Genomic DNA, 11102 nt, shown 5'->3' with positions numbered 1-11102 from the left:
ACAGATGGCGCAGAGGGATATGTGACGGGTCAGAAGACCTGAGGTTGTGTGTTTGAATCCCCGTGATGCTCAGTGATTTTTAAAGAGCTCTACTCAAAGTGATGAGGATAAATGCGCCCAGAGAACAGGTCTTCATGTACGTGAGTTGGTGGCTATCTGGGTTTGTTCTCTGCACTTAGGCGCCTTAGTGCGCACTGAGGCGCCTTAGTGCTGAGAACAGATCTGCTGCTTAGCATGTGCGGGGTTCGAGTCTACTAGAGGCAACGTAGCTAATACAATAGGTTCAAAATAGATAAATAAAATAGGCCAACAAAATAGGTGAAAAGTAGAATAAATAGAGTTCAAAGATAGGACAGGTGACCAACTAGAAAAGCATAGAGAAATACGGGTAATGTAAACATTGAGCTCAATGTGGGGATACAATAATTACTCTTTTCTTTTCTTGTCTAGATACTTAACTCTGACCGTTTGCCCTATGACTAGGTACTGAGTTTACCAAATGAAAGGTTCATCTCTCAGGTCAGATGGCTCAGAGGGATAGAACACTGACCGTGAGACTGCAGGCTATGGGTTCAAGGCTTTTCAGGTGCGTCTTAGATGAGACTACAACTCATGATATCTGCCCATTATCTTTATCTGTCTACCAAAATACTCGCATCTCATACTTAAGTAAAAGTAATAATACAGCAGCGTACGGAAATAAGTCAGTTTAGTAAGGCACAAAATGTTTATTTAAAAAAGTCACACTTAACTATGTAATTATTAAAAAGTATTATTTGTATGTATTCCTGCATTTATTTATTCCTATATTAATTTGTTAATTTATTCCTATATTATTTTATTCCTGTATCTATTTGCCTGTGTGAGATTTGAACCCTATTTTGTAGTCAGGTAGTGGATCTACAGTCCTTGACTCTAACCTCTAAGCTATTTTGTCTCACAAACTTTCTCGGTGAATCCCAGACTGAAGTATGTACCATTCACTAGAAAGTGCTAGGGCTGTGTGTTTTCAGGCTCAAACATGAGATGGAGATGTCAAATACGCAAAGGAACATCCAACTCTCTCAGGTCAAATGGCTCAGGGTGATAAGAATGACGGTTGGTATCCCAGAGGTTGTTGGTTCCAGTCTTGTGCGTTCCAGATAGATTTTAAGGTGTCTTCACCTTAAGGTAGAAGTCAAATACAAGTAAAGGCCAAGACTTCTCATCTGCTCCAACGGCTCACAGAGATAGAACAATGGTTGGTAGACCAGAGGTTGTTGGTTCCAGTCTTGTGAGTTCCAGATAGATTTTGTGCATGTGCGTGTTTAAGACAGTTAGTAGTGGGGGAGTGAATAGGATACCAACTTCCTTTTTTAATACCAACTTTCTTTATTAAGGAAGTTGGTATCCTATTCACTCCTTAATAAAGAAAGTTGGTATTAAAAAAGGAAGTTGGTATCCTATTCACTCCCCCCCGAAGGGGGGGAGTGAATAGGATACCAACTTCCTTGATTAAGGAAGTAAGTAAGTATCCTATTATACCAACTTCCTTGTATGTACCAATAGGATACTAACTTCCTTAATAAAGAAGGTTGGTATTAAGAAAGTAAGTAAGCATCCTATTCACTCCCCCCCTTCGGGGGGGAGTGAATAGGATACCAACTTCCAACTTCCAACTTCCATTGATTACTTCCTTAATACCAACTTTCTTTATTAAGGAAGTTGGTAACCTATTCACTCCCCCCTACTAACTGTCTTAAACACGCACACGCACAAAATCTATCTGCAACACACAAGACTGGAACCAACAACCTCTGGTCTACCAACCATTGTTCTATCTCTGTGAGCCGTTGGAGCAGATGAGAAGTCTCGGCTTTTACTTGTATTTGACTTCTACCTTAAGGTGAAGACACCTTAAAATCTATCTGGAACGCACAAGACTGGAACCAACAACCTCTGGGATACCAACCGTCATTCTTATCACCCTGAGCCATTTGACCTGAGAGAGCTGGATGTTCCTTTGCGTATTTGACATCTCCATCTCATGTTTGAGCCTGAAAACACACAGCCCTAGCACTTTCTAGTGAATGGTACATACTTCAGTCTGGGATTCACCGAGAAAGTTTGTGAGACAAAATAGCTTAGAGGTTAGAGTCAAGGACTGTAGGTCTACTACCTGACTACAAAATAGGGTTCAAATCTCACACAGGCAAATAGATACAGGAATAAATTAACACAATAATACAGGAATAAAATAACACAACACAATAGTATAGGAATAAATTAACAAAATAATATAAGAATAAATTAACAAAATAATATAAGAATAAATTAATACAGGAATAAATTAACAAAATAATACAGGAATAAATTAACAAATTAATATAGGAATACATACAAATAATACTTTTTAATAATTACATAGTTAAGTGTGACTTTTTTAAATAAACATTTTGTGCCTTACTAAACTGACTTATTTCCATACGCTGCTGTATTATTACTTTTACTTAAGTATGAGATGAGAGTATTTTGGTAGACAGATAAAGATGATGGGCAGATATCATGAGTTGTAGTCTCATCTAAGACGCACCTTATAAGCCTTGAACCCATAGCCTGCAGTCTCACGGTCAGTGTTCTATCCCTCTGAGCCATCTGACCTGAGAGATGAACCTTTCATTTGGTAAACTCAGTACCTAGTCATAGGGCAAACGGTCAGAGTTAAGTATCTAGAAAAGAAAAGAGTAATTATTTGATCCCCACATTGAGCTCAATGTTTACATTACCCGTATTTCTCTATGCTTTTCTAGTTGGTCACCTGTCCTATCTTTGAACTCTATTTATTCTACTTTTCACCTATTTTGTTGGCCTATTTTATTTCTCTATTTTGGACCTATTGTATTAGCTACGTTGCCTCTAGTAGACTCGAACCCCGCACATGCTAAGCAGCAGATCTGTTCTCGGCACTTAGGCGCCTCAGTGCGCACTAAGGCGCCTAAGTGCAGAGAACAAACCCAGATAGCCACCAACTCACGTACATGGAGACCTGTTCTCTGGGCGCATTTATCCTCATCACTTTGAGTAAAGCTCTTTAAAAATCACTGAGCATCACGGGGGTTCAAACACACAACCTCAGGTCTTCTGACCCGTCACATATCCCTCTGCGCCATCTGTCCTGAGTCATCATTGTTTGGTAGAGTTTATGAGCTGCTCATTTGGCTGTTTGGACCTTAAAGACGACTGCACCTGAAAAGCCTTGAACCCACAACCTGCAGTCTCTCAGTCAGTCTTCTATCCCTCTGAGCCATCTGACCTGAGAGGTAGACCTTTCATTTGGTAAACTCATTCTCAACTTTGGGTTGGAGATTTAGAAAACTCGTGCGCCTCAGGAGGATCGAACCCAAGACTTCAGCTTACCTGAGCGGAGTTGTATCACTCTGACTGTTTGCACTAGGACTTGTTTTATTTCCTTTTTTCACATTTTCTTTGTTTGACAAAATCTAGCAAACACCAAGAATAGCTCAGCATATGTCCTACGATTACGCCACAAACACGTTGATGTAAAAACTCATTTTGATATGAGGGGGAGGATCCTTATCCAAAAATATATATGTTTAAACTGTCCTCCCCTGGCTATAACAAAGCTTACAGTTCCAGTTTTTGACAAAGTCATTTCCTGTAGCTTAATTGTTATTGTTATAAAGTGAAATAAATAACTCTTCAAAATAAAGGATACATTTATTTATTGACAAAAAAGTCATAACCCTAACCAATGTCGGAGAAAACATCGTATTTAACGTGGAAATAAGGCGTAGTATAGTATGACGATAACGATGACAGAAAAGTCATAATATAGCATTTCAAAACATTTGAAACGACAGTCGATATATGTTGAATGTATATCGATTTAAAAAAAACGTGCAACAACATTAACATTAACCTTTCTGTTGGTCGCTTGTTAGCAGACCCTTCATGCGATGGCAGAGCGACAGGTACAGGCAGATAGTGATAGGCCTATAGTTTAAATCTACTACCTACAAATAAACATATGTAAATGGGTTACTATTTTTTTTTTAAAATGTATTTAGGAACCTATCCATGTGATTTTAAGTGTGAACCTCAAATCTTCTAGGGGGGTCCGGGGCATGCTCCACCGGTAAGATTTTTTTTTTAATTTTGGAGTTAAATGCATCAATCTGGTGCACTTTGAGGGGGAAATAAAGAGACTAGATCTATGGAAACACCTATATTAAACAGAACTGTATACATTTCAATAATCATAAAATCATGGCCCATTTCCAATATGAAAAAACACTGAAACTTGTTTTTAATTTCTTTTTGGTTAATTTATAGTTGTGAGTGTGTCTGTGCTCCTGAATCAGCCTCTCCTGTCTCCCTCCTCTCCCCCCTGCTCCTCTCCCCCCTTTTTCTTTGAGGCAGCAGCAAAGACTAGTTTTAGCTCTCAACAAGTTTTAAATGTGTATCTTACCTTTTTTTACCTAGTTAACTTTTTATTTATTTATTCATGCATATTTTACTAATCACAACCCTCTCAAATGGAAATATGTGTTTACATAAATGGTGACCAAACCGTTTGAGACCCACTGAGAACTTAGACTAAGTTACCTATCTAAACACTCAGAGTCCTTTACCTCACCTGAGCTGAGGTTATCCCGAGCTTGAATGACACACAGAGACCAATCAAGGGCTGTGATTTATGATCTGTATGACAGTGGCCATGTCGGCAGGCCACATCATGTAGACAGCCAGTCACCCTGTGTGAGGCAGACCACATCATGTAGACAGCCAGTCACCCTGTGTGAGGCAGGCCACATCATGTAGACAGCCAGTCACCCTGTGTGAGGCAGACCACATCATGTAGACAGCCAGTCACCCTGTGTGAGGCAGACCACATCATGTAGACAGCCAGTCACCCTGTGTGAGGCAGACCACATCATGTAGACAGCCAGTCACCCTGTGAGGCAGACCACATCATGTAGACAGCCAGTCACCCTGTGTGAGGCAGACCACATCATGTAGACAGCCAGTCACCCTGTGTGAGGCAGACCACATCATGTAGACAGCCAGTCCCCCTGTGAGGCAGACCACATCATGTAGACAGCCAGTCCCCCTGTGAGGCAGACCACATCATGTAGACAGCCAGTCCCCCTGTGTGAGGCAGACCACATCATGTAGACAGCCAGTCCCCCTGTGAGGCAGACCACATCATGTAGACAGCCAGTCCCCCTGTGAGGCAGACCACATCATGTAGACAGCCAGTCCCCCTGTGTGAGGCAGACCACATCATGTAGACAGCCAGTCCCCCTGTGAGGCAGACCACATCATGTAGACAGCCAGTCACCCTGTGTGAGGCAGGCCACATCATGTAGACAGCCAGTCCCCCTGTGTGAGGCAGACCACATCATGTAGACAGCCAGTCCCCCTGTGTGAGGCAGGCCACTTCACAGGCCAGGCCATCGGGAAACCCCCCGGTCCTCCCGATGGCCAGTCCGGGCCTGGGTACAGGAAGCGTAGAGCGAGGGATTATTGTCCACAAGTTAATCGATCGCAGATGGCGTCGTGGTCGCGGACGAAAACCAATTTTTTGTATAAAATACCTAAATGGGTCGCGAAATACACTTGTATATAATAATATACCAAGTATAGTCTGTGTGGGAAACCCTGGTATAGTATGTCAAAAATATCAGAAATGGTCAGAGTATAGTACCGTAAGTTCTTCAGGATCTCCAGAAGCCACCGTCTTCGTTGATGTCAGATGTACTTGCACTCAGTGTTCCGGGAAAAGAAGAAAAATACACCATGAAGTCAGTTTAGTAGAATGAAAATATATATAATATATAAAAATGCAAAAAATCCACATAGTTGACAATATCATAAATACTCATAGTATGTCGGAAATATCAGAAAAGTCATAGTGCGTACCATAACTTCTTCAGAAACTCCAGAAGCCACCGTCTTCATTGATGTCAGATGAATGTCCTCACAGTCCTGTGGGGAGAAAAGAAGAAAAAGACACCATGAAGTATGTATGTCGAAAATATCAGAAAAACGTTCTGGTTTAGTGTGTCAAAAAATCCAGGAGAAACAACATAGTATAGTATGTCCAAAACAGTGCTTTAATTGGAATAAAAGAGGTGCCAGTTCTCTAAATCAGATAACTGTTTCAAGTCCATTTATTCATACAGCCCAAAAACAAGTATTTTTTGTGCCATTTTGCTGGATTTATTTGTCAATATTTAAAGCGTTGCTGCCCATAGTGATAGCCCTCTAGTTTAAATCTACTACCCAATAATAAACATATGGAGATGGGTTACTATTTTAAAAAATGGGCAAATTTATTTAGGAACCTATTCATGTGAACATATTTTAAGTGGGGGTGGACCTCAAAATCCTACAGGGGGGTCCGGGGGCATGCTTTTTTTTAAATGTTGGACTTAAATGCATCAATCTGGTGCACTTTGAGGGGGAAATAAAGAGACTAGATCTATGGGAACAGAACTGTATACATTTAAATAATCATAAAATCATAAGAACATGGCCATAACCAATAACATACCATTATCCAATATGAAAAAACATTGAAACTTGTTTATTTATTTGTTTTTGGTTCATTTATAGTTGTGAGTGTGTCTGTGCTCCTGAATCAGCCTCACCTGTCTCCCTCCTCTCCCCCCTGCTCCTCTCCCTCCTCTCCCTCCTCTCCCTCCTCTCCCCCCTGCTTCTCTCCCTCCTCTCCCTCCTCTCCCTCCTCTCCCCCCTCTCCCCCTCTTTGAGGCAGCAGCAAAGACTAGTTTTAGCTCTCAACAAGTTTATCTTACCTTTTTTCACCTAGTTAACATTTTGTTTGTATTATTCATGCATATTTTACTAATCACTACCCCCTCAAATGGAAATATGTGTTTACATAAATGGAGACCGAACCATTTGAGAACCACTGTGATAACTTAGACTAAGTTAACTATCTAAACCAGGGGTGGGCAAACTTTCTGGCTCGGGGGCCACTATGAGTTTTAAAATTTGACAGACGGGCCGGGCCAGTAGCGGATCGGTAGCTGTCCACTCCTCATTAAACACTCGGCACTCAATGTCGACTTTTCTTTTCTTTGGTCCACTCATTGTTACAGATGCAGGTTCAAAGGTGAATTATTGCGTCATCGTTTGCGTCATGACGTAACCGTTTACGTGCCTTCTTATGACCCAACCAGCATTTTACGTCGCAGATTTTCTCCGCAACACCGCTCACAACAACATCAATAGAGAACTGCGTCGGGTAGTTTTTAATACGAAGCCAGATTAAATTAAGGACTACTTCTCCAACCTTATACCTTTCTCCAGAGTACCGTGGTGCATTGTTTATTCATGTGGTTCAGCTGCATTACTGCCCGCTGCAGTGCTGCTCGTTCACCGGAGTTTATTCTCCCGTTAACTCGCGGCAGCGGCCGCTGTAAAGTTTTCACTGTCTGACTGTCACACAAGCAGCTTTGATGCACTTTTATAATTAAATAAATATTTTCATTTAAATGTTAAATTCATGGTGTGTTGCGTTCTTTGTTAATAACTGTAGATATTATGGAAAATCATGACATTTTTTCAACACGTAATGAAATAAGACCCCACGGGCATATTTTGGACATAGTTCGAATGGTGATTAATCATGATTAATTCATCTTTAAGCTGTGATTAATCTGATTAAAGTTTTTAATCGTTTGACAGCCCTACTTAAAATGTATGGAAAGGGTCTTAAAAAAGGTATTAAAAGGTATTAAATTTGACTTCAGGATTCCTGCATATACCCTGTATGGGCAAAAAAGTATTTAGTCAGCCACCAATTGTGCAAGTTCTCCCACTTAAAAAGATGAGAGAGGCCTGTCATTTTCATCCTAGGTACACTTCAACTATGAGAGACAGAATGGGGGGAAAGAATCCAGGAAATCACATTGTAGGATTTTTTATGAATTAATTGGTAAATTCCTCTGTAAAATAAGTATTTGGTCACCTACAAACAAACAAGATTTCTGTCTCTCACAGACCTGTAACTTCTTCTTTCAGAGCCTCCTCTGTCCTCCACTTGTTAACTGTATGAATGGAACCTGTTTGAACTCGTTATCAGTATAAAAGACACCTGTCCACAACCTCAAACACTCACACTCCAAACTCCACTATGGCCAAGACCAAAGAGCTGTCAAAGGACACCAGAAACTAAATGGTAGACCTGCACCAGGCTGGGAAGACTGAATCTGCAATAGGTAAGCAGCTTGGTGTGAAGAAATCAACTGTGGGAGCAATTATTAGAAAATGGAAGACAAACAAGACCACTGATAATCTCCCTCCATCTGGGGCTCCACGCAAGATCTCACCCCGTGGGGTCAAAATGAGAAACAAGAACGGTGAGCAAAGATCCCAGAACCACACGGGGGGACCTAGCCCATGACCTGCAGAGAGCTGGGACCAAAGTAACAAAGGCTACCATCAGTAACACACTACGCCGCCAGGGACTCAAATCCTGCAGTGCCAGACGTGTCCCCCTGCTTAAGCCAGTACATGTCCAGGCCCGTCTGAAGTTTGCTAGAGAGCATTTAGATCAGTGGTTTTCAACTGGTGGGTTGCGACACAAGTTTTTTCGAGTCTTCTGGCCAATCAGAATCAAGATTGTTGCCGGAAGTCCCCACGGAGAATAACTTTGCAGTAGAACTCTTCTTTATACATGCATGGGTACAACGTCAGATAAAAATGAACACATAATGAAATATGACCCCTGGTTTGATGATTGACAGGTCACAGAACAATGGGAGCTATCTACCCTTACCCACAATTTAAAGTAAGTCACACAGACTATCTCCTCTTTACTCTTCTCGCAGCAAGATGTCAGAACAAACTGAAAAACAAACAATTGCATAAAATATTATCAATATGTCGGGTAGATTTATTTATTTTCTTCTCAGAGTGTACCAGAATGCGTAGTTTATGTTAGTATTTCTAAAAATCTCCTGAGGGAGAATCCCCCCAGACCCCCTGCTGGGGTTAGGTTTTCAGCACGTGTGCCTTTTTATATAGTTCAGCTTTGATTCCATCATCTCATTAAACCTTTTTTAAAAGCATACTTTAGTTCTGTGAAGGGATATAAGGGATATATGCACTGTACTTCACTTGTATTAATATTGTCTGCTGAAAAGCGTATATATTACAGCACGTTTTTTTGTTGAATAGATTTGAGTGCTTCAAAATGTTGGGTCGCGATGTATTGACCAAGTAAAAAGTGGTTCCCGAGGCCTGACCAGTTGAGAACCACTGATTTAGATGATCCAGAAGAGGATTGGTAGAATGTCATATGGTCAGATGAAACCAAAATAGAACTTTTTGGTAAAAACTCAACTAGACGTGTTTGGAGGAGAAAGAATGCTGAGTTGCATCCAAAGAACACCTACTGTGAAACATGGGGGGGGAAACATCATGCTTTGGGGCTGTGTTTCTGCAAAGGGACCAGGACCACTGATCCGTGTAAAGGAAAGAATGAATGGGGCCATGTATCGTGAGATATTGAGTGACAACCTCCTTCCATCAGCAAGGGCATTGAAGATGAAACGTGGCTGGGTCTTTCAGCATGACAATGATCCCAAACACACCGCCCGGGCAACGAAGGAGTGGCTTCATAAGAAGCATTTCAAGGTCCTGGAGTGGCCTAGCCAGTCTCCAGATCTCAACCCCATAGAAAATCTTTGGAGGGAGTTGAAAGTCTGTGTTGCCCAGCGACAGCCCCAACACATCACTGCTCTAGAGGAGATCTGCATGGAGGAATGAGCCAAAATACCAGCAACAGTGAAAACCTTGTGAAGACTTACAGAAAACGTTTGACCTCTGTCATTGCCAACAAAGGGTATATAACAAAGTATTGAGATGAACTTTTGTTATCGACCAAATACTTATTTTACACCATCATTTGCAAATAAAGTCTTTAAAAATCAGACAATGTGATTTTCTGGATTTTTTTTTCTCATTTTGTCTCTCATAGTTGAGGTGTACCTAGGATGAAAATTACAGGCCTCTCTCATCTTTTTAAGTGAGAGAACTTGCACAATTGGTGGCTGACTAAATACTTTTTTGCACAACTGTAACTATATTCCCACAGGTACTGAATAATCGTTCCGATGGAGAACTGGTGGCGGGCATACACACTTTTTTCAAGTTTGGGAACATTTCCTCATGGGTCTTCCACCACTGCAGGGGATCTGATTCACTGTCAGCATCGACAGATTGCAAGTAGGCAGACAACTCTGTTTCAATCCGCTCTCTATGTGATGATGTGGCAGAGGATGTTGTTGCCCTTTTGAAGAAGCTTCCAAGGGTTTTCTTTTTTGGTGGCTCTGATACTGCTGGTGCTTGATGTTGTGAAGCAGATGACTCAGCTGTACCCTGGTCAGACTCAGACAGCATTGCCTCCATCTCTGATATGGCTCTGCACTTGGTTTCCTCTAGCTTGTCTTCCGCTACGTATCTTGTTTTGAACCTGGGGTCCACTAAGCCAGCCATGTCCAGCAGGTCGTTGGTGGCAGGGTCATCACATTTCTCCCTCAGATAATCCAGGATGGATACTTTGATGGACTCAGTAACGGCACCTACACACGGCGGCGTGCGTTGTCGCTTGCCGGCGGAGGGGGCTGAAACTCGACCAACAACCAATCACATGAATCTCCCGCCCCAGACACACAAGCACGCGATTTGATTGGCTAGAGCTTGCACTGGCACATGATTCGATTGGCTGACGCCTCCGTCGAGGCGGCAAAAGTAGAACATTGCTCTACTTTTGCATCGAGCACCGCGAGAGAAGCTACGCTTTGCTCCCACAATGCAGTTCGGCGAATCGTGACGTCAGCCCATTCAAAGTGAATGGGCAGAAGCGCTGAAGCGGCAATGCACGCCGCCGTGTGTAGGGACCGTGAGTGCGGTGTCGTCATCCTGAATAACGCGTCAGTGAATTCCAGGAGGTGTTTTAGGGCCTTGAGCACTGACTCAAGGACTTCCAGGTCTTGCCAGGTCAGATCCAGATGCCTTGTTTTTTTGTCTGCGGCCAAGACTTGTGAGATAGCTCGCTTGGGAGCCCCACC

The 11102-nt window shown here is 42.0% G+C and overlaps 1 protein-coding gene across 3 annotated transcripts in view; it reads right to left on the bottom strand.

Annotated features, from left to right (window-relative positions):
* Nucleotides 1–4044: 4044 nt before the first annotated feature.
* Nucleotides 4045–11102, bottom strand: part of LOC307032126 (uncharacterized protein) — a 106696-nt gene continuing 99638 nt past the window's right edge. For all 3 annotated transcript variants that reach the window (XM_079669896.1, XM_079669895.1, XM_079669897.1), the window contains one exon: nucleotides 4045–4060. The gene's annotated coding sequence lies outside the window, so the exon portion shown is untranslated. The remainder of the gene's footprint in view (nucleotides 4061–11102) is intronic.

The sequence above is a fragment of the Notothenia rossii genome, assembly GCF_949606895.1.
Source record: "Notothenia rossii genome assembly, chromosome: 3".
Classification (NCBI taxonomy): Eukaryota; Metazoa; Chordata; class Actinopteri; order Perciformes; family Nototheniidae; genus Notothenia; species Notothenia rossii.
Note: the sequence above shows the minus strand (reverse complement) of the source record. Positions and strands in the feature narration are given on the sequence as shown.